The sequence below is a fragment of the Pinus tabuliformis genome, chromosome 2_1 (genome assembly GCF_031772625.1).
Source record: "Pinus tabuliformis cultivar Carrire ecotype Pingquan chromosome 2_1, CPIR1, whole genome shotgun sequence".
NCBI classification, from domain to species: Eukaryota; Viridiplantae; Streptophyta; class Pinopsida; order Pinales; family Pinaceae; genus Pinus; species Pinus tabuliformis.
Window position 1 is genome coordinate 283,342,764 of NC_142299.1, and position 22,516 is coordinate 283,365,279.

Below are 22,516 nucleotides of genomic sequence, written 5' to 3' on the forward strand. Positions count from 1 at the left end.
CACCAAACAATGTGAGGTCTAGTTGGGGTTTCATACTAGGGATATCCCCTCAATGTTGGTAGGTCCAACACCGTCAATAGGAGGGGCATTGAAGAGGACTAGTTTACGACTTTTAAATTTTGAAATAAATCACAGAAATAATTCCAACACGGTAAAAATTTATATGTTTTTTTGTCTAATTGTTCATTTATATTATTACTAATTTAATAGAGCAACCGAGATTCAACGGGAAAATTAAATTTCAGATTAAATACAATATTTAAACATTCTGGAAAACAAGTTTTTGCAACTTAAAATATTTATATAGTTGGAGAAAATAATATATAAAGGGATGCAGAAACTATTTTCTGGGGAGAGATTAACAAAAGGTGAATATAAATTTATTTTAGTTTCATTTATTATTATGTTTTTATATTAAAACTAATTTATGTTCTTATTTAAATGCAAGAAAATGAATAGATAGAAAAAAATTTAAAGGCTTGTTGAGTTGAGTATTTGGATAGCAATAATTAAATGAAGGAACTATGTATTTCATTTAGAGAGAGAAAATATTAATATGACTAATATTAATATTAGGGAAAGTTATGAGAACTAAATGGGAAATTAACTTCCAAAACTAAAAAAAGAATATAATTGCTCATTAGAAAAGAGGTTTTTTGAAGAGATTGAAGGATGGTAGGCTTGGGAGATGAAGACTTAATATTCTTTTACAATCATAATGTACTTGTGGAAGTGGTTTTTTTCATTGTGATTGAGGCTTTCATTGGTAATATCATGATTCGTTCTATTTCTTTTTCTTCCTATGTGTTCTTTATTTAGGGTTTATATTTACTGATAAAACTATGCAAGTTCAGTAATTTAACTCGATTATACATCAATTTTGATATATATAAAATGATTGAAATAATTTTGAATGTGTGATATTTAAATATTTTAAATGATATTTTATTTTATTTGTTGCAATTTGAATTCAAAATGATACATCCTATCTAGGGTTTACTTGCACATTAAACTTGAATACTATAAAAATGAGTTCTTTTATTTTATTTCTCTTTTTAATTTTATTATTGTTCTTCATTGTATTTATTTCACTAATATATGTGGTAGATTAACAATGATATGACTTTGATTAGATTCTTTAATCTTTCACATATTATATTAGTTTAACTTCTTCTTTTTTCGATATTAGAAATAATTAAATTAAATATTCTAATTATTTTTTTGCATGATAAATTAATATTGATACTTGATGTTATATTGTTTTAACTACAAATTTCAATTAGATGTATTTAAGCCAACTTGTTCTAACTTCGTGCTTTTCCATTTATTTTAATTTTAATTTTTAACTAATCCTAATGTCATGTGTGAATTATGCTATATAATTTAACATCATTTTTGTCATAAATGATATTTTATTTGACTAATTTTTATACATTATGTTCCTACCACCTTTCTTTCCCTTAAATTTTATTTTATTTAAAACTCTCTTTTATCATTAATCTCGCTTTATTATTTTTCTTTTAAGGAACATTTATTTACTTAACATTAGAATAAGGAATACCCCCTGAGTTGGAGGGAGACGAACCCTTGCCACCTGAAGTGGGAGGATTCTTGGAATCTTTGGTGAAATTGTTCTTAGATTTCTCTTAGTTACCTAAACAATTTGAGAACCAACATCCTTCTGGGGATTGTTTTCTGTGATTGAATGTTCAAGGTTTCATTTCTTAGTAATAGATTAAACAGTTAAGTTCGTGACTTGTTGTTAGAAAATGTTAAAACCATATGTTCCTTAAAGTGTTTCAAGGTAATTTTTCTTAGTTTAACTGTTCACCTAACGACTCCCCTATTATTTAATTTAAATCCTTTTCATCTCAATGGCTTCTTCATTATTTTCTTCAAGCATTTCTCCTTTAAATTTTTCTGACATTCAAGGTTTTCCACATGAGTTACTAGACATAGACATATGGGATTCTTACTTGCCCCACTTTTGAAATGATGAAGGTGATAATCTAGCACAACCCCTTAGAGAGTTCCACAACTGCATTCCAAATATTGGGGTTTACCATGGGAACATACTCATGAAATTGTTTATGATGTCATTGGAGGGTGATTCACAGAAATGGTATAGGAGACTTCCTGCTGGTGTAATTTCTTATTTAAATATTTTTCATGCAAACTTTTGTAGCTATTATAAATGTATATATCTTGCAAGGTTACTTGATTTTGATTTTTGTATAATTTATAATCATGATGGTATAGAAAATAAATATGATAACAATAAAGAACCTCAAGTGGATAATGAAACTAATGTAGAAAGTAGTATTCATGAATCTAACTCTGAAAGTCTTGAAAGGTCATCTTCTATCTTATATGCTAATGGACAGGATAAATTTTGACCAAATCTTGAAAATGATGAACAATACACTCCTCCTCTAACACAATATCATGCAAAACTTTTATGTTTTAAGAAACCTCAAGATTCAATAACTCCATTTCATTTTGACTTATATTTGGCTTCATGCTTAGATGTTAACAATAATAATAATTATAAAGGAGAAGTTACATCTAAAATATTTTATTATATATCCAACTAATTGGAAATTATGTTACATATTCTTGAATATTCTCAATGATAACTAATCAATACAGATATTCTTCAATCAATTGATCTGATTTTTCAACATTTTTGTGATGGAAGAGGTAAATTAGTATGTGATCTTATCTTTAACAACTCTAACTCCATTCAATCAAGTTTTCACATTGACTATTATCAACCACCTATTTATGATGATTAAAAAGATGAATTGAATCACGGACAATGTCTAGATTGTAATACCCCTCTATTTTCTAATTTTAATGTTGACTATTTTTAGGCATGGACCTATTATTGGACCAAATGGCTATGAAAGTGATGTTTAAACTTTTGTGATAATGTAATCAATTTTATTATTATTAATATAATATAAACATTGTTGGAAAAGCACTGAAGAAAAGAGCACTAGAGTTAGAATATTTTGTTACCATATGGTGAAAGTTGTTGGTTGTCAAGTCCACATGATATACATTCCCTAAAATCTCTTAAAAATATCTAGGAGAAAATAATTAAAATATTAACATAATGGGAGAGAAAGATTATGTTAATCACTTAGTTGGAGAAATTTTCTAAGTAGGGTGGAATAAAGGATGGTGGGAGAAAATGGTAGACTTTAAATAAAAACAAAATATTGTTTTTCAAAAAGAAAAAAACAAAAGGCCTAGGCAAAAAGGTCGACAAACCTTAAATAGAGATGCTAATAAAAATATGACGGGAAGAAATCTATAAAATAAAACACCTATGAATCAAAGAGGTTGTTGATTATTTTGAAAAGCATATCTTAGCTCAAGGGAACTAGTAGAGGCAGTTCATGGCTAGGAGGAACATGTTCATTCCCTGAGTCATTTTCCAACTAATAATTATGGTTAGAATTTTGGTTATTTTTCTCATCAATATTATGGGTTATGAAAGTTGTATATCAATGATTGAAATGCATGTTAGACATATAAATATTTTAACCGGACACTTTTAGCATAATAATGCTATATTTTTTTAACGTTAAAATTATGTGTATTTTTCAATATATTTATGGGAAATATATAGTATAGTCATATTGTAGGGATATGTAGATGGATATTTATTACAAGAATTACAAGATCCGAGATGAGTATAGAATTCCTTATAGATTTTTTGGTGTTAATAAACTAAAGTGGACATGAGTAAATTCACATGGACCAATGTGATATGGCCTCTTCTTATTCACAATATTGTTAGCTCACAGAATATAAGAGACAATTTCCTTGTCTTACTATAGCTAGATCTCAACAATACCTGTCCCCCTCAATTATACAAGTTCAAGTTATGTTATAATGGTTTTGGAAGACCCCTTTTACATATATATCAGGTTCAATTCCTTAGTTTTCCTTTTGATATTATTACGAATTTAGCTACCAATAATTCCCTATATCTCTATATATAGAAATTATATATATATCTAGCTGAAAAAGCATGTTGTCGCTAATATATAGTTTTCTTCATTTATTGGTGGAAATGGAAACATCAGTGTTAACGGTTTATAACTGGGAACGTTATATTAGATGGTAGATGTGAAAATAAATGATAGAGAGGGTATATTGATGCTAAAGATGTAGGCATAGGAGAATTCATGCAAGGGTTGCTATTTGATTTAGCTATTAACGTTGATTGCGTCATAACTTCTCAATAAATATTATAGTATTTCCAACTTGGCCATTATAAGATGATTCTCCTAGTTATAGATAGGAACTACATTGAGAAAAATTATGAGGGTTCCCTACATAAATTAAAAGATATACATTTTATGTTATGAACTACACACTACACCCATTAATATGTACAGTGTGACTGAATAGACATTGGCGGGTCAAGAATTGGTATGGTTAAGTCTTAACGAAAGCATTGATGTGATAAATAATCACATTGGGAAGACAACCGATAGAAATACAAAGGAATCTACAGTTTTAGCCTCCAACATATTATTACACTTACATATTGACAATTGGGTTCAAACAAAGTTGACGCATCTAATGGTGAACGCCTATGAAAACTATGTAAACCCAAAAATCACATAGTTGAATAGGAAAAATCCCTAACATAAGTATCGAAACACATGGATTGGAAATAGCTTAATGAGACAGTTGGGTTGAAGTTAGCATAAATAATTGAGTTACTCAACTAAGAATACTACAAAGAAATATAGATAACGCTGAGAAAAAGGTGAAACCTGAGAATGGTAAATAAAAGATAGGTTTAAGTCCCATAAAATTACTGAGTGGAGATTTCAATTAAAATATCTGGTTCTAATAGTAAACCATTCCAGTAAACCACATTAGTTGCAGACACGAATTTTAAAAATCATAAAAGGAAGAAATTCAATGTATATATTTTACAGGTAAAATGTTGCAAGAATGCCTCGAAACCATGCTTATAAATGTATAGTACTTTATATTCAATAAATAGTAAATCATCAAAGAAATAAGGCCATAGGCTATAAAAATGGAATAATAGAAGTCACATTTATGCCCAACAAGCCTACATAACCGTCATTGGGAGTTTTTATCAAACCCCTAAGAAAACCAAGAAATGGGTTGAAAACCCTAATAGACCTTTCATCATGACCTAAAAGTTGGAATCCAAGAGATGAAATTCCATAATGACCAACCTGTATCAGATCAAGTGACAGTTAGGGGTTGGAAATGAAGTAACCTCCATTCATACTCACTTTCCTACAATCGTACAAATGTACCTGCAACTACATCACTGAGTACGGTTAGAAATTAACTAGTGGAAATTGAAAAAAATTGACAAGAGGGTGAGATGTAGGTAAGGTAAGATATACTTGTTGCAATCTCCTGCCCATATCGTCAGTGAAGCCCCAACTCCCACTATCCAAGTGGTCCAAGCCTCACTCGATGAAGCTTTGAAGTTTTCCGAAAGTGCCCTAATTTTCCGGTTCAATGGATTTTGGTCGCGGTTGATAGCACTCCACAATTGGATCTCAGAGGTATGGAAGCCTGTCATTTCTGATGAAATTAATATCTACCCCTGTGCTAGGGGTTTCTTTATAGTAGATTTTGAAAATCCTGAAAGCAGACAATGTATTCTAGATTCCGGCCCTTGGTTTTGGGAAAAATCAGGCCTATTCATGAAGCCATGGAACCCATCATTCGATCCCTCTACAACAGTGATAACCTCAGCACCAGTTTGGGTGAGATTGCCAAGCCTACCCTTGCATCTCTGGAATCTCTCCTTGCTAAAAGCCATCGGAAATGCAATTGGGAAATTTTACTGCAGGTGCCCAGAAACAAAGGAATATGCCAGAACCACCTATGCACGCATCTGTGTGGAAATGGACTTCAGCGCCAGATTCCCAGCTAAAATAAAACTAACAAGTAAAGACTATGTGTGGAACCAGAAACTTGATTATGAAAGTGTCCTCTTCAGATGTCGATCCTGCTTTGAGACAGGGCATCCAGCCAAAAATTGCCCAAAATCCTCTGAGAAAAATTTTGCTAGAAAAAACCACCACAGATCTACATGGTGGGAAGGAGCACAAAAAGAACACTACACTGTCATCAAAGAAAAATATTCTAGAGAAAACTCTGAGTCACAAGAAATTAGGGAAGAAAGAAACAACTCTCAAGACAAGCAAGGAGAAAGCCCGCCCCAACAAATCAACAGTTATGAGGATTCGAATACTGCAGAAAATAAATCTTCATTTAACAGCAAAGTAGATCTCCTAGACCAAACTTCTTCTCCAACTATCTTCAAAAGAACGAACACAATAGATCATGAAGCTAAGACACCAATGTCCCAAGAACTAGAAGAGATGAAGGAGATGCAAGATAAAGGAAGTTGGAAGACCGTAGAGAAAAAAAAGAAAGCTACAACACCAATCTCGCCAAGAAAGACGAGGAGCTAGACAAGTAAAAATTAAGAAAATTGTAGGTCCGATAGACCAATTTGGTCTCAATGGATGCTAACCATCATCGTCATCATCATCATCATAATGCTCCATCCCATACAATAAAATGTAATTTTTTTTTAGAGGTATTAATAGTAACAAAGAATAGAAAAATAAAAACAAAAATGATAACCACGGGCTCTCCTGAACCATGTACCAAATTAGAAGATTGTATGATAAGAAAACATTGAAACAATTTTGAATCAATGAAGTGGTAAGGGCCTTTTAGCGGCCGAATACACTAGACTCAGAAAATCCTAACCTGAGCGCATATTCTTATAGGATTTGTGTCCAACTACTCTCAAACAAAATGATAATAGGAAACTAGGTGTTCCAAGACACTTAAATTACTTATGTTCCCATCTGAGTTGCAACCCAACAAACCCTCGTCATACAATATGCCTCAAAGATAAAGTTGAAACCTGTAAATTGGGAGTTGAACACCAAAGGTTCCATTAAATGCAAGGAAGAGAAACAATTAGAAAAGGCCAGGTTACATTTGAAGTCACCAGGGAAAACATTCCCAAGTTCAACTAAACCTTCAATCTACCAGTGGGGTATACTCCCCTTATCTATTCCAACAACAATGGGTCTGGGTGGGATACTTGTGAAACATTTTCCAAGAATAGTTAGATAGGACACATCAAGCACAAAGTAGAAGCATAAAATAACTAAAAATCTGCACAGAGGAAACCCCCAAATTATAACCTTACCAACATGTCCTTTCTTTTTCCATGTGACAAGTGTGATAACAGAAAGTGTACAAGTGTGAGAATGACCATCTATCCACTACAACTAGAAAAAAGTTCAGATATATTCTCAAGCCTCATGACGATGTTCTATTGAGCAAAAAAGGTGAAACAAAATTCGAATACCGAGACAAAGAAGAGAATAGAGTTATGGTTTTGTGTAGATGAACCAAATCCATAGGATGAGATAAAAAAAAATCATCGCCATTCACAAACTCCAAGCACTGTGGACATGTAACAATCACATGGGTTGTTGGAACGTGTCTAGTCTCATATCACCAAGTGTAAGCACGTGACAACAATCAAAACCATAGGGCTCTCTTTCATCCCACATGGGCTCCACAATATATGAATCCACATGATAAGAATAGTGAATAGGGTTTATGAACATAGGTTCAAATGTAAACTCAATCCAAACACCAACGGGCCATATACCATATGCCTTTGAAACATAAGTAGGACACAAATTATACGTGTGCTTGAATTATTTACCTCATAATGTTAGACACATTATTAACAATTAAATTATCTATACATCTTATACTAAACCAATGAATAACTATCAAAGTATATAGATAAGGAGTGAGGTGGCATATTGGTCAAGGATAAGGAGTGAGGTGGCATATAGGTGACCAATATGCCACCATATGTTATATTAGGAAATCAAGTGTATAAGTCAAATTGACTATTGCTCATCTAACCTTACTGACTATTACTCATATATCCTTATTGAAGGCATGTGCACGTCATATTGACTATTACTCATCTATCCTTATTGAAGGCATGTGCATGTCATATTGACTATTACTCATCTATCCTTATTGAAGGCATGTGCATGTCATATTGACTATTACTCATCTATCCTTATTCAAGGCATGTGCATGTTTATGACGGAAAAATATCCATGTAAATAACTATCAAGTATATAGATAAGGAGTGAGGTGGCCAATATGCCACCATATGTTATATTAGGAAATCAAGTGTATAAGTCAAATTGACTATTACTCATCTATCCTTATTGAAGGCATGTGCATGTTTATAACAGAAAAATATCCATGTAAAGTAATGTTATAAATTAAATAAAGAAGAAAAAAAAAATTATGTGGAAATTTCGTATGTGAGATATGGTATCAGAGCACAAGCTCAAAAACTAGGCCTACAGGAAACCACCACAATGAATAACTTGTATAGAAATGTGTATATGTTTAATATATGTAAACTAATATGTGTTGTTGTTGACAATAAGGTACACAAGTGAAGCAACATTATAGGATATGATGGTAGATGCTTCAAAGCTACCTTCGGAAGAGGGAGAAGAAATTTATCTAGAGTTGGGCAGAGAGAATACCCTAGGAGCAACCCAACTCTTGGATATTTTTAGAAGTTTACAACAAGAATTGGAAAAGACAAGAACTAGTCATGAGAGATTGTTGAAGGCTAGTGCAGAATAAGAAAAGTTGATAAGAGAATTGACTGAAAAATATAGTCAAACCCATGGAGACAGTGGGAGATGGAGATAAGGTAGATCCACTGAAGAGAAAACGTATTGAGACAGAAACATAAAATTTTGAAATTGGAAATGAATTAGATAAGACCTATCAAAAGACATAGAAAAAGAAAAAGAAAAAGGAGTTGCAGGGATAATTTAAAATATTATAACCCCATACATTTGATGGTAAAAAGGTGGAGGATGTGAAAGCATGGCTTCTAAATAGTTCCAATTTTATTAGTATGAGAAAAATTTGAAGGCCAGAATGGTCATTTATCAGTTACAAGGGAAAGTTGCTCTTTAGTGAGAGGAGGTCAAAATTGTGCATATGCTCGAAGAAAATACAGCTTCTTGGGAAGAGTTCCAGAAACAATTCAATTCTATATATTTAAATGAATGATACTATGATGAAGAGACAATGGAATTTCATGAATTATGTTTGGGACAATTAACTATGGATGAATTTATTGCTAAATTCACCAATTTACTACATTATGTTTCATACATCATGGAAGAGAAAGCCAAACTGCATAGGTTTTTAAACTGCTTACTTGTCTCTTATATAGAAAGGATTGGGTTTGAAAATCTTAAAACTATGGATGAGGTAGTGCGAAAAGAAAGGTTGTGTTATTAGCAGTTTAAAAATAGAGGAGAAGGCTACAAATCTTTGCAAGGTAGGGAAAAAAATAAATCTGCAGGGGGGGAGACAAAAACCTCCATAACTTAAGAATTTTAGAAGGGATCACCAGCAGAAGAAGTTTAGTAGAAATAATCCAACCCAACCTACCCAATCTCAAATGCAGTCAAAACTAATGGAGCTGAATAATACAAATATATGTGGAGTTAAGGAAAGAGAACCTTTAAAGTGTTGGGGTTTTTGAGAACCTCAACTATTGAGGGGTTGTCCACATAACCTCACCTCTCTTTAGAATATACAAGGAGTACATAAAGCAACAACATTAAATGATATTGCAAGGAACATCCCAATGATAAGTTCAATGTTAGAAGATAGATAAGAGAAGCACCAATCCACCATGATCGAGATTCAAGGTAACATACTAAACCATCCTATGTCTATATTAATTGATCCATTGGCTATTATTAGCTATTTTAGCCCATAGATAGTGGAAAAGTGTAACTTAAAAGCTGAAAAATTTAAGAATGCATGGTTTTTATAACTAGCAACAGGCACAAAAATGAAGGTAATTAGCCATGTGAAACAATGACTTGTACACTTAAATGGTTATCCAACTGAAGTAAATTTAAATATACTTCCTTGAAGTTCGTATGATTTATTAATATCCATGGATTGGCTGGAAAAACATAGAGTTGTAGTGAACTACCTAGAAAAAACAGTGAGTTGTGTAAATAAAGAAGGAATAACACAATTGAGAAAAGACATACCAAAACCTATTTGAGTTAGAAAAATTTAAGTGTTATAGTTGAAAAGGAGCATAAAAAAAGGTTGTCAAATATTTGTGTCCAGATTGAATAAAATATTTAGAAGACAGAAAATCAAAAATTAGAGGAGCTACCAGTGATCTGGGAGTTCAGGGATGTATTCCCAAAAAATGTTCAAGGACTACCTCGCCGTAGAGACATAGACTTCACTATTGATTTACTACAAGGAACTACCTCAGTGTCTATAACACCATAGTGAATGAGTATCCCAATATTATTAGAGCTAAAAATGGAGTTACATGAATTACTCATTAAAGGCTACATTAGACCCAATGTTTCACCTTGGGGAGACCTAGAATTATTTGTGAAAAAGAAAGGTGGTCCATTTAGAATGTGCATAGATTGCAGACAATTAAACAAATTGACCATCAAAAATAAATACATGTTGCCCCACATAGATGATTTGTTTGCTAAAGTAAGAGGGGAAACTATATTCTCAAAATTTGATTTCAGAACATGGTATCACCGATTAAGAATAAAAGACGAAATTATTCACAAAACAGACTCTCAAACCAAATATGGTCAGTACAAATTTGTAGTGTTACTAGTTGGTCTTACAAATGCACTTGCAACATCTATGTGTTTAATGAATAATGTCTTTAGTAAGTACCTTAATAAATTTGTACTTCTTTTTATAGATGAAATTTTAGTGCATTCCAAAAATGGAGAGGAGCATGAAGAACATTTGAGGCTAGTATTGCAAACTTTGAGAGAACATCAATTATATGCAAAATTTAGTAAATGAGAATTTTACAAGGATATAACACAATATTTGGGTAATTTTATTTCAAAAGAATGATTGTTTGTTGATCCAGAAAAGGTTAAGTCCATTTTTAATTGGCCCATGCCTAAGGATGTGTGAGATGTCATATTCTTCATGGGGATTACACGATACTACAAACGGTTCATTCAGGATTTCTCAAAGCTAGTCTATCCTATCACTTCCTTACAAGAAAAGGGGAGAAAATTTGAGTGGACAGAGGAGTTTCAAGAATATTTTGACAAGATAAAACATCTTCTAATAGTAGTACCTCTTTTGAGGATTGCATACACAGAAAAGCAATTTGTTATATGCACAAATCCTTGTTTGGAAGGACTAGTTGAAGTTTTAATGCAAGACAATTGTGTAGTGTTCTATGAATATAGGAAATTGAAAACACATGTCATTAAGTTGAAGTAAATTTTCAGTCAGTTAGATCTAAATGCTAGATAAGCTAGGTGGATGGCTTTTCTCAGTGAATTTAAATTTGATATAAAACATATTAAGGGTAAAGAAAATAAGTTTTAAAATGTTTTAGGTAGACGTGCGAATTGGCTAATTTGAAATTTTTGTTAGTAGTGCTAAAACGTATTTTTGTTGAATAAATCGTAAATTCAATACAAGAGGATCAAATTTTTCAAAAATTTAACAAAAATTGTAGTAAATAGAAGTCTCGGGTTATGAGGAAAATTCAAAAAAAATATTAACTTACAAAAATAGACTTTACATTCCAGATGAAAATGATTTGAAACAACTTATCTGAAATGAGCATCGTAAGAAACCATATGCAGGACATTACCAGTATCAAAAAATTATCTCAACACTAAGAAGAATAATTTATTTCCCTGGTATGAAGAAAGAAGTGGAAGAATATTTATCCAAATGTCTAGAGTGTCCACAAGTGAAGGTAGAACACCAACACCCAGCTATATTATTAAACCCACTACCCATTCCATAATGGAAATGGGAAGTGATTTCTATAGATTTTATTATAGGACTACCATGTAAAAGAAGGAAGAATGATTCCATTATAGTTCTTGTAGACAAACTAAGCAGGGTAGCATATCTTATACAAGTATATTCTACATTTGCAGCAACACAAATTGCAAACGTTTTCATGTTAGAAATATTTTTTGTTACATGGGATACCGAAAATGGTAACATGTGATAGGGATGCTAATGTTACAAACTTATACAAGAATAAAATAGAATAGAGATGAAACTATAAACATAGAAATGCAACTAAAATAAAACTTCATTTTATTAATATCAAAGAACTGAAATATTTTTACATACAAAATACAAATAAACTAGCTCGGTCGATGGTGGCTTATCTTTGAGAAGAGATGTGGTGGTTACATGCCTCTAGACTTTGTTACAATGAGGCTGGAGGGACTATTTATTATTGAAAAACAAAGGAAAACCCTAAACAACCAAAACCATAACCCCGGGAGATGGAACATGAAGAGTTTGTGGGCCCCGTCGGGGTTAGTTGTGCAACCAACTTCTCGGGGTTGGAACTTGGTCATATGATCTCCGTTTGGAGTGTACGATACCTTGTTGTAAATATATAAATGAGTACTACAGGATTTTCCATAGCTCATTCTTATGGTCATAGGCCTGCTGCGAACCTCCAAAAAATGTTGTTTACGGGGTCAAAACAACTCTGGAAGCTCACGACCCAAAAAAATGCTAAAAATAATAAATGATGCTATAAGCAAGGAAACATATGAAACCAACTAGAGATCTAGGTGTAATAGGTGGATGGACACCAATATACACCTAGACCAGTCCTCCCCCCTTAGGAAGAAATGGTCTACATTATGTACAGAGGCTCCATGAGGTGAGGAAATTTCTCTTGAACCTGGTCCTTGGTGAACCACTTTCCCTGGTGAAGGAGTTGGCTTGCTTTGAAAACTTGATATAATTGAATCATCTACTAGAAAGTGTTATTCATCTTTGTGTACATGACCCTGTCAGTTGTGGCATGCTCGATGTAGCTTGGGTTGAGATATGTTGGTGTTAGCTGCTTAGCAACATCAGATGTGTCCAACAATGGGGCAATGTATGGTCACAATCGGTCCACATTGAATAATGCAAGAATCCAGAAGGCCAACGAACAATGGAATGTTGAGCTTGAAGGCATTGTCCCCTACTACCTTGGTGATGGTGTATGACCCATATCAGAGTGGTCAAAGTTTGCAGTGGGGCCCAGTGAGGCACTCCTTTTGCAGATGTAACCAAATTTTGTTGCCCACCTAAAACCTATGTGGCACCCGATGTTGATCATGATGTTGCTTGTACTTAGAATTTGCTTTGACCAATATGTCATGGACCTCCTAAAAGATGTGGTGAATGCGCTAAATGAAGTTTTTAGCCCTGTCAACTTCATTCTAGACATGACTTGAATCTACTAGAGTCATTGCAAATGTTTGGTCACATCAATGGGACATCATGGTTGGAATCCAAACCCCACCTGAAAGGGATTGTGGCTAGTTGAGTTATGGAGAGCTATGTTGTAACTATGTTGGACATAACGAAGACTTTCATCCAATGTGTGTGGGTTATTTGAGTTGTATATGAATAGAATGTGCATGGTCATCCTATTAACGACCTCTATCTAGCCATCAGTTTGGAGGTGGAACGTCGTGGACTTAGTGATCTTGGTATCCATCATCAACGAGAGGCTTGACCAAAATGTACTCAAAAACCTATTGTCCTGATCTGACATAACGGATTGTGGGATCCAAAAGTGTACCCAAACTCATTCAAAGAAGAGCTTAGTAGTGGCTTCTATTGTGATACTCTTCTTGCAGACCTCCAAAATGGCCATATTAGAGAATCTGTCGATGACCAGAAAAGCACAGTCATCGCCATGCTTAGTAGACTGAAGGCCCGACATGTAATCCATGGATATGGATTCCCAGGGTTGACTAAGATTGGGAAGAGGAGTATATATGCCTTTCTTCTAAATGGTTGTTTTGGTGATGGCATAGGAAGTGTGGGATCTGATGTACTTTCCAACATCTTGTCAAAGTTCAGCCAAAAAAAATACTTCTGTAGAAATTCCACTATTTTCTCTACCCTAAAATGTACAGCGAGCCGACTATAGTGCACCTCCCAAATCATCTTGGCATGCTCGCTTGAAGGAACACAAATGTGTCCTAGGTAGCATAAAATTTCACCATGGAGGTGAAAATGAGTAAGTTAATTGCCTTCTAGGAGCATCTGGTATGTGTTTTCGAATTCTAGATCGTTATTATAAAGATGTGGCCACCGTGAAGTCTTGAGTCCACAATAGTCAATCACCGTGGTTAGTGCCATGATTGGTGGTCATCGCAGGCATTCTGCAACATCATTGGTGTTTCTCTTCTTGCAATGAAAATTTTAGGGGCTAATATTCAAAGGTGGGCTAATTTTATATAATTTTCTAAAAAAATGATTCGTCAATTTCCTTTTTTCCTAAAATTGATTTGCCCAAATTTTATAGCATAAAATTATTTTACCTTAAAAATAACCAAAATTTTATGGAGAATATATATAAAACCATCAAAAAATTGAATAGTTTTACAAATATATCAATAAAAATTTTATAGTTTGCATATTAGGGACTTGAAAGAATCACCAAGGTTTCTAAACTTTAAGATAAATATGCATCCTTAAAATTTTCTCTGCCTTCTTGTACTTAATTTTAAAATGGAAATTTTGCAGGTATGTGGACCATATTTTATGGCGATTGTTCTACAACTTTCCTTGTGTTTGTATGAACTGTAGGGGCTGGTACTCTATGTGGATGACAATTTCCTTCCCCAGAATGTAATACCTCCGTTATCAGTAGACCTGCACAATATAATACATTTATTTTTCATAAGTGGGATACTTTCGGACTATGTCTAAAATTTTCTCACTATGATATTCCACTGGATGCCCCTATTGAGTAAGAACTACACTAATAGTATATTGAGAGGCATCTTTCTTAATCTCAAATGGTTGTTGCAGGTCTGGAAATGTGAGCACTAGTGCAGAGCAAAGGTGATGCCTCAAGTTAGAAAACACCTTCTGTTGGGATTCAGACCAAAAGAAAATTTCTTTCGCTCCACCCTTAGTGACTTGACTCAAAGGTCAAGTGATATGAGGGAACCCCAACATGAACCTATAGTAGAAATTGGAAAGACCAAGAAAGTTATGAAGCTCTACTAGAGTGGTTGGGGTGGCCAATCCCAAATAACTTGTATCTTCTATGGGTCCACATGTGCACCTCGCTCATCAATGATGTACCATAGATATTGAACCTGGGTCATAACAAGGGTGAATTTCTCCAAATTGGGACACAATTTCTATTGTTGGAGGGTTTGGAGGACCTGTCGAATATGGTGGAGGCACTCTTCCCAAATTTGGATGAAGATAAGGATGTTGTCCAAATACACTACCATGAATGAGTTGGTGAATGGTCGCAATATCTCGTCCATCAGCCTCATGAAGGTTGTGGGGTAATTCGTCAACCGAAAGGCATGACCAACCATTCTAAAAGGACCTCCTTGGATTTGAAGGCATTATTCCAAAAATTGGAAGGTTTAATTAGTACCTAGTGATATTCATACTTCAACTGAATATTGCTGAAATATTTGGCCCCCTTGAGTTGGTCTAGAAGGTCATCAATCGATGGGATTAGATACCTATTCCAAAAAGTGATATTATTCAGCACCTGATAGTCAATACATAGTCTCTAGGTCCCATCCTTCTTCTGTACCAACATGATCGGGCTCCCACAGGGTGATGAACTTGGCTTGATGTGCCCTTGCAGAAATAACTACTAAATCTTCATGTTGGTTTCATCGTTCTCCAGAATAGAGCATCAATAGATTGGCCTATTAGGTAGTGGCGTGCTTGGGGTCAGATCGATGGAGTTCTTGACCTGTCAGTGTAGGGGTACCCCTGTGGTTGAGGTGAATATTTTTGGGCCGTGAATACGACCACTTTCTAAACACTTATTTTATCCATTTTTACTCTTCTTTATCATGTCATTTATTATAATTCATTATATAAATCTAATTTATAATGATTTATGCTCTTATGAATGAATATTATTTATTCTCCTTTATTTCTAATAAATTGATGATTATGCATGATTTTATCCATAATAGTTTTAATAAATTGGTTGTAATATTATTCACCATTTTTAGCCTCCAAGATAATTTCTAGATTGAAGATTTGATCATTAAATATTCCAACTCGGAAATTCGTTGGAATAAGAAGTGACAGTTTTGCGGTTGAGATTCTGGGAAAATGAAGAAGAATATGGAAAATCTGGAACATGGGTTTTGTCCAGAACGGACCAAATTAACTTAGCAAAATATGGTTTCCCCAAATTCGGCTTGTACTGAGAGAAACTTAGGGTTTTTTGAGCATGATTTTCTCAAATTTGTTGTTGCGGCCGTCCTTCAAATCTCAGTTGCAAAGCCAAATTCGCCTTGCTATTTTTGATCAATTGGTTAGAAACAATCCAATTTTGTAATAGAAATCATGTTTTAATTATCTCTATTGTAACTGCTCTCTGCTCTCTCTCTATTTAAATGAGAACAGAGATCAGAGAAGGGGAATGATGATTTGAGAGATGGGGATGGAAAAATGATGGAGAATTGAGGATTCAGAATTGGAGATTCAAGAATGATGATGGATTGTTCATGATGGGATAGGATAGAATAGGAGGAAAAGGAGATTGTTGCATTACCATTGTAATTCTCAAAACTTTTGTTGTTGTAATGATTTCATAATTTGATGATTAATATATGATTTGGGAGTTGTTGTTCATTCGCCTTATATGAAGTAGCCTAGTAGCATCCGCTGGCGGCTAAGGGCCCAGCCTCTGGTGTATTATGCTGGTGCTACTGTATTATATCTTTCCATTTTTTTCCATGTGATGGTTTGATTTAATTCCTATTTCTTTGAATCGTATTGCCTTGTAGTTTCATGTTTTTGCAACGAGCTGTTATAATATTTTATGAAATTGTTTTATTGCACAAGTTGAGATTGAATCACGTGGCTGTTCTTTTCCAGCATAATAGAGATTATTATCCTTTTCTACTTATATTGTTGTGTTGTTCGTTTCAATTGTAAGGCTTCGCTGTTCATTTCAGACTTTGATATTCATTATAGACTGTTGGTTATTCAATTCCTTTAATTACAGTTTGTTGTCCATTTACTTTGTTGTTCATTTCTTTTGGTTAATTGCAAGCATTTGCTTTTAAAGAGTTTTCCTAATTTACTTTCAATAGCAGCTTTAGTTCAATTTCTATTTCCTTCTGATTGTTTTAAGCAGGGCTGTCAACTGTAGAGAACAATGGTTACTGCTTCCTCATTCTCAGATTGATTGTCTTGTTCCAGTTTGATTTCAATTGCTACTGTATCCTCAATTGATGGTTGTTTGAGTGAATGATTTAGTTTCAGAGCATTTGAGTTTATGTTGTTGTAGTTAGATTTATTTTCAAGCATCCATTTACTTTTAAGCACTATACAGCAAAACATTACTCTTGAGTAAATAGCTACCTCAGATTGAGTACACTCTTGAAATAAAAAGTCGTCCCTGGGTTGACAATTAATGTGAAGATAATTAGGAGTTAAAAGGCCACCTTTTTATCGCTCGAAAAATATGTCCTTGTACTCCTCCACGACCTTGTCCATTTTCTGCTACCATGCAAAATAGCCCCGCCTGAAGGTTGTGAATGTGTACACAATCTTCTTCTTATCCTGAGGGTGAATCTTAAGGAAGAAAAATTTCTCGGTCTAGGAAATGATCTTACTTCATTACTTTGAAGAGATCAAAGAGATGGTGGTAGGCGGTGCTACGTCTGCTATCCTATATAACTTATTTCCCAAAGAAATAATAATAGTGTGAGGCCTAGACTCATACATGGCATGACTCTTCCATAAGTATGGCTGGCCTAATAGTAGATCACAAACTTGAAGAGGAGTAACATGGTACAATACTTCATCTATCAAGGGCTTGATGATGTATGGAAGGTGACACTATTGGCTGACACAAAGATCTCGTCCTTGGTGAAGCCACCTAATGGTGTATGGCTACAGGTGTTGTGTAGTCGATAAGTACAACTGCTTCATGACCTCTAATAAAATGAGGTTATTTTGGCTTCCACTGTCAACAATCAACTACAACAGAGAACCCTTCACCCACATTTTTTATTGGAAGAGTCACTCAACCTCCTCTAGATCTTTAGGCTCAATATTCAAAATCTTGGTGGTGGCAATAGTGGCACTAGGCTCTGCATCAATAATCAACTTCAATTTATTATTCTCCTTATCAGGTTCTGAATCCTTCATTTGATTTGGAATCCTTCATCTCGGCCACCAGTCACTGCTTGCCTTGAAACTCACTTGAGTTTTTAGTGGGGCTCTTATGGAACTCACACCATTTCCTTGTGTCATTCTTTGTCTTCATATTGTCGTTTTTTACTTGTGGCTTCAACGAGTTGTCGTGGGTTGCCAATCCTTGGATTTTTCCTTTGTTCTATGGTTTGGGGGAACCTTTCTCTTGCTTTGGATTCGTAGATCCAAATTTTTTCTTCTTCTATTTAAATTTCTTCTCTGCCTTGATAGCGTATCGATAGGAAGCGCCATGCGAGCAAATTTCCAAGAATTCCATCTTGTCCTCGATGTACTTCTGTAGACACTTATGGCACTTGAGTACCAAATTCTACTAAGAGTCCTTGATACTCAACTTTGTGTGAAGGGTATGAAAATTATTTGTGAACTCCTACATGTCTTGGTCCCTTCCCTCTCGGAACATGGTCCACTTTATGTATTTATCTTCATAGTTCCCGATAGGGTAATATTGTTCCTTAATGGCGCCTTAGAAAGGATTCCAAGTAGGTGCGGCTAAAAACAATGAGGGCTATGTCTCATCCTTTTTTTCACAACAAGTTTCCCACTAGTCCTTGACATGGGGAGCAACCTTGAGGAGTGAAAAAGTAATCTTCTCTTGATTGGAGAAGTCATGAACTGAAAAATATCCTTCCAGCCGATTTAACCATCTATTAACAACATCTGCATCTATCTGGCCGTCAAATATGGGATTCTCAAAGTTGAATTGTACCTTAAAAGGAGTGGTGCCTCTAGAGTGGCTATTGGATTAAGATGTGTCACTTATGGGTAGTCACTAAAGCATATGGGAAACGCTATCCATAATCATATTACTTTGTCGATTGAGGGATTACTTCAGAAATATTTTTAAAGGATCTCCTTCTCCCTCATATTTCTTTTACTCCACCATGGAAGGTCGTTGGGGTTTATGGGGTTGGTCTTGCAAAGGTTCAATCAGTTTGAGCCCTAACTACATATACCCTGACCTCATTGGGGATATGCAAAGAAAAATAGAGAAAGAGGAGACCGCTTTGATACCACTGATCCGGACTTATACTAGAATGCAATAAAATACAGATGCAAATATAAACACAGAGATATAGTAGAAATAAAACCTCATTTTATTAATATCAAAGAAATTAAATATATTTACATACATAATGGAAATAAACTAGCTCGGGTGATGGTACCTTACCTATAAGAAGATATGTGGTAGCTACATGACTCTGAAAAGTGTTACAATGAGGCTCAAGGGCCTTTTTATTATTGAACAATAAGATAAAACCTTAAACAAACAAAATCGTAACCCCAAAAGATGGAACATTAAGAGTTTGTGGGCCCCAATGGGGTTAGTTGGGAAGCCAGCTTCTTGGGGTCATAACTTGGTCATATGATCTTTGTTAGGTGCATATGATACCTCATTATAAATACCTCTTCGAGTACTACATGATTTACTACAAGACCTTTCCTATCATTATGGGCCTGTTGTAGACCTCAAAAAAATGTCATTTACGGGGTCAAAACAACTTCGGAAGTTTAGGATCTGAAAAATGATAAAAATAGTAAATGATACTATAATAAAGGAAATAGATGAAACTGACTAGAGGTCTAGGTGCAATAGGTAGGTGGCCACCATTATCCACCTAAATCAACTAAATTCACCTCCAAGTTTTGGAAAATCCTTTTTGCAGGCATGGGGGCCCAGCTAAATTCAATACTTCTTACCACCCCCAAATTAATGGACAAATGGAAAGAACCAACTAGATTGTGGAGGACATGATAAGAATGTATGTCATATATAAACCTTCAAAATGGGAAGAATTCCTACATCTAATAGAATTTCACTATAATAATAGTTACCAAGCTTCTATAAAAATAATCCCTTTTAAAGCCTTATATGGGAGGAAATGTCACACGCCTCTCAGTTGGAGTCAATCAAAAGATAGGTTGATCCTAGGACAAGATGCACAACTGGAAATGGAATAGATGGTGAGAAAAATTAGCCAAAATCTAAAAACTGTATAGGACTGACAAAAATGTTATGTCGATGAAAAGAGAACAAACATGGAGTTTATAGTTGGAGAGCATGTGTATGTAAAAGTTAAACCAAGAAAGAGCACTCTGAGTCTAGGAACTTGTGCTAAATTAGCACCATGGTTTTGTGGTTCTTTTGAAAATATAGACAGAAATGGGTTGGTAGCATACCAACTAGTGTTGTCCAACCAAAAAAACGTACAAAATGTTTTTCATGTATCTTTGCTAAAGAAATATGTTCATGATAATTCTCGCATAATTGATTGGAATTTGATATAGGTGGAACCAGAAGGAGATTTCCTAGTAGAACAACTTCAGAGTTAGATCAGAGATAAACCTTTCTTTGGAACCAAGCCATCACTCAAGTTAAAGGGAAATGGAATTAATTTACACTGAAGGAGGCCACTTAGGAGATGGAGGACAATATGTGGGAGGGTTTTCTAGCATTGATAAAAAAATAAGAGAATTAGAGGTCAAACACTGAGGATGATGTTAAATTAAAAAGGACATGGTGATGTAATGCTCCTCTATTTTCTACTTTTAATGTTGACAATTTTTAGGAATGGACCTATTATTAGACTAAATGGCTATGGAAGCCATGTTTAAATTTTTGTGATGATGTATTTAGTTTGATTAGCGTTAATATAATACACAAATTGTTGGAAAAACAATTAGGTAAAGAGAACAAGAGTTAGAATATTTCTTGGTAGCTTGGGAAACATTATTGGTGATCAATTCCACAAGATTGGCCTTCCCTAAAATCCCCTAAAAATCCCTAGGGAAAAAATATTAAAATTATTAACATAATGGGAGAGAAAGATTATATTAATCACTTAGTTGGATAAATATACTAAGTAGGGTGCAATGAAGTGTTGTGGGATAAAAACACATGATTAAAATAAAAGGAAAAGATTATATTTTGAATAAAAAATTCCTAGGAAAAAAGGTTGGTAGACCTTAAAGTATGATGCTACTAAAAATATGTTGGGAAGGAATCTATAAAATACACCACCTACAAATCAAAGAGGTTATTGATTCTTGTGGAAAACAGAGGTTAGCTCTGGGGGAACTATCAGAGGTAGTTCATGGTTAGGAGGAATGTTTTTGTTTCCTAAGTGTGTTTCCAATCAATAATTATGGTTAGAATTTTTTTCTATTTGTCATCAATATTATAGGTTATGCAGGTTGTAGATCGATGACTAAAATTCATGTTAGACAGTCATCTATTTTAACTTGTCACTTTTAGAATAATAGTGCTATATTTGATTAATGTTAAAATTATGTGTATTTTTACATGTATTTATGGGAAATATATCTTATAGTGATATTGTAGGATATGTGGATAAATATTTCTTACAAGGATTACAAGGGTCTAGATGAGTATAGAATTCCTGAAATATTTTTTCGTGTTACGTATAAACTGAAGTGAACAAGAGTAGATCCACACAAATGAATGTAATATGGGCCACTTATTATTGCAAATATTGTTAGCTCATGGAATATTGGAGACAATTTCCTTGTCTTACTATAGCCATATCTCAACAATACCTTTCCCCCTTAATTATATAAGTTCAAGTTATGTTATCATGATTTTGGAAGATCCCATTTTACATGTAGCTCAGTTCTAATTCCTTGGTTTTCCTTCTGATGGTAATGGATAATCCATCTAGTAGTTATAATATCAATTAATAATTTTGGAGTACTCGCTCTAGATTATTGGTCTCAGTCATTGCGTTATAAAAAGAAAAGGAAAAAAAATGAACACAAAATTATTAATTTAACTCTTGATATATATATGTGTGTGTGTGTATGTATATATATAGCTGAATAATCATGCTATAGCCAATATACAATTTCCTTCCTTTATTGGTGGATATTAAAACATTACACTTAACATTGTATAACTGGGAAGGTTACATTAGATGCCAGAGGAAAAAATAAGTGATAGAGAGTACATTAATGTTAAACATGTAGGCATAGGAAAAGTCATGCCAAGGTTTCTATTCAATTTAGCTATTAATGACGATTGAGTCTTAAATCCTCAGTGAGCATTATAATAGTGCAATATTTCCATTATAAGATGCTTCTCTTGGTTACCAATTATATTGAG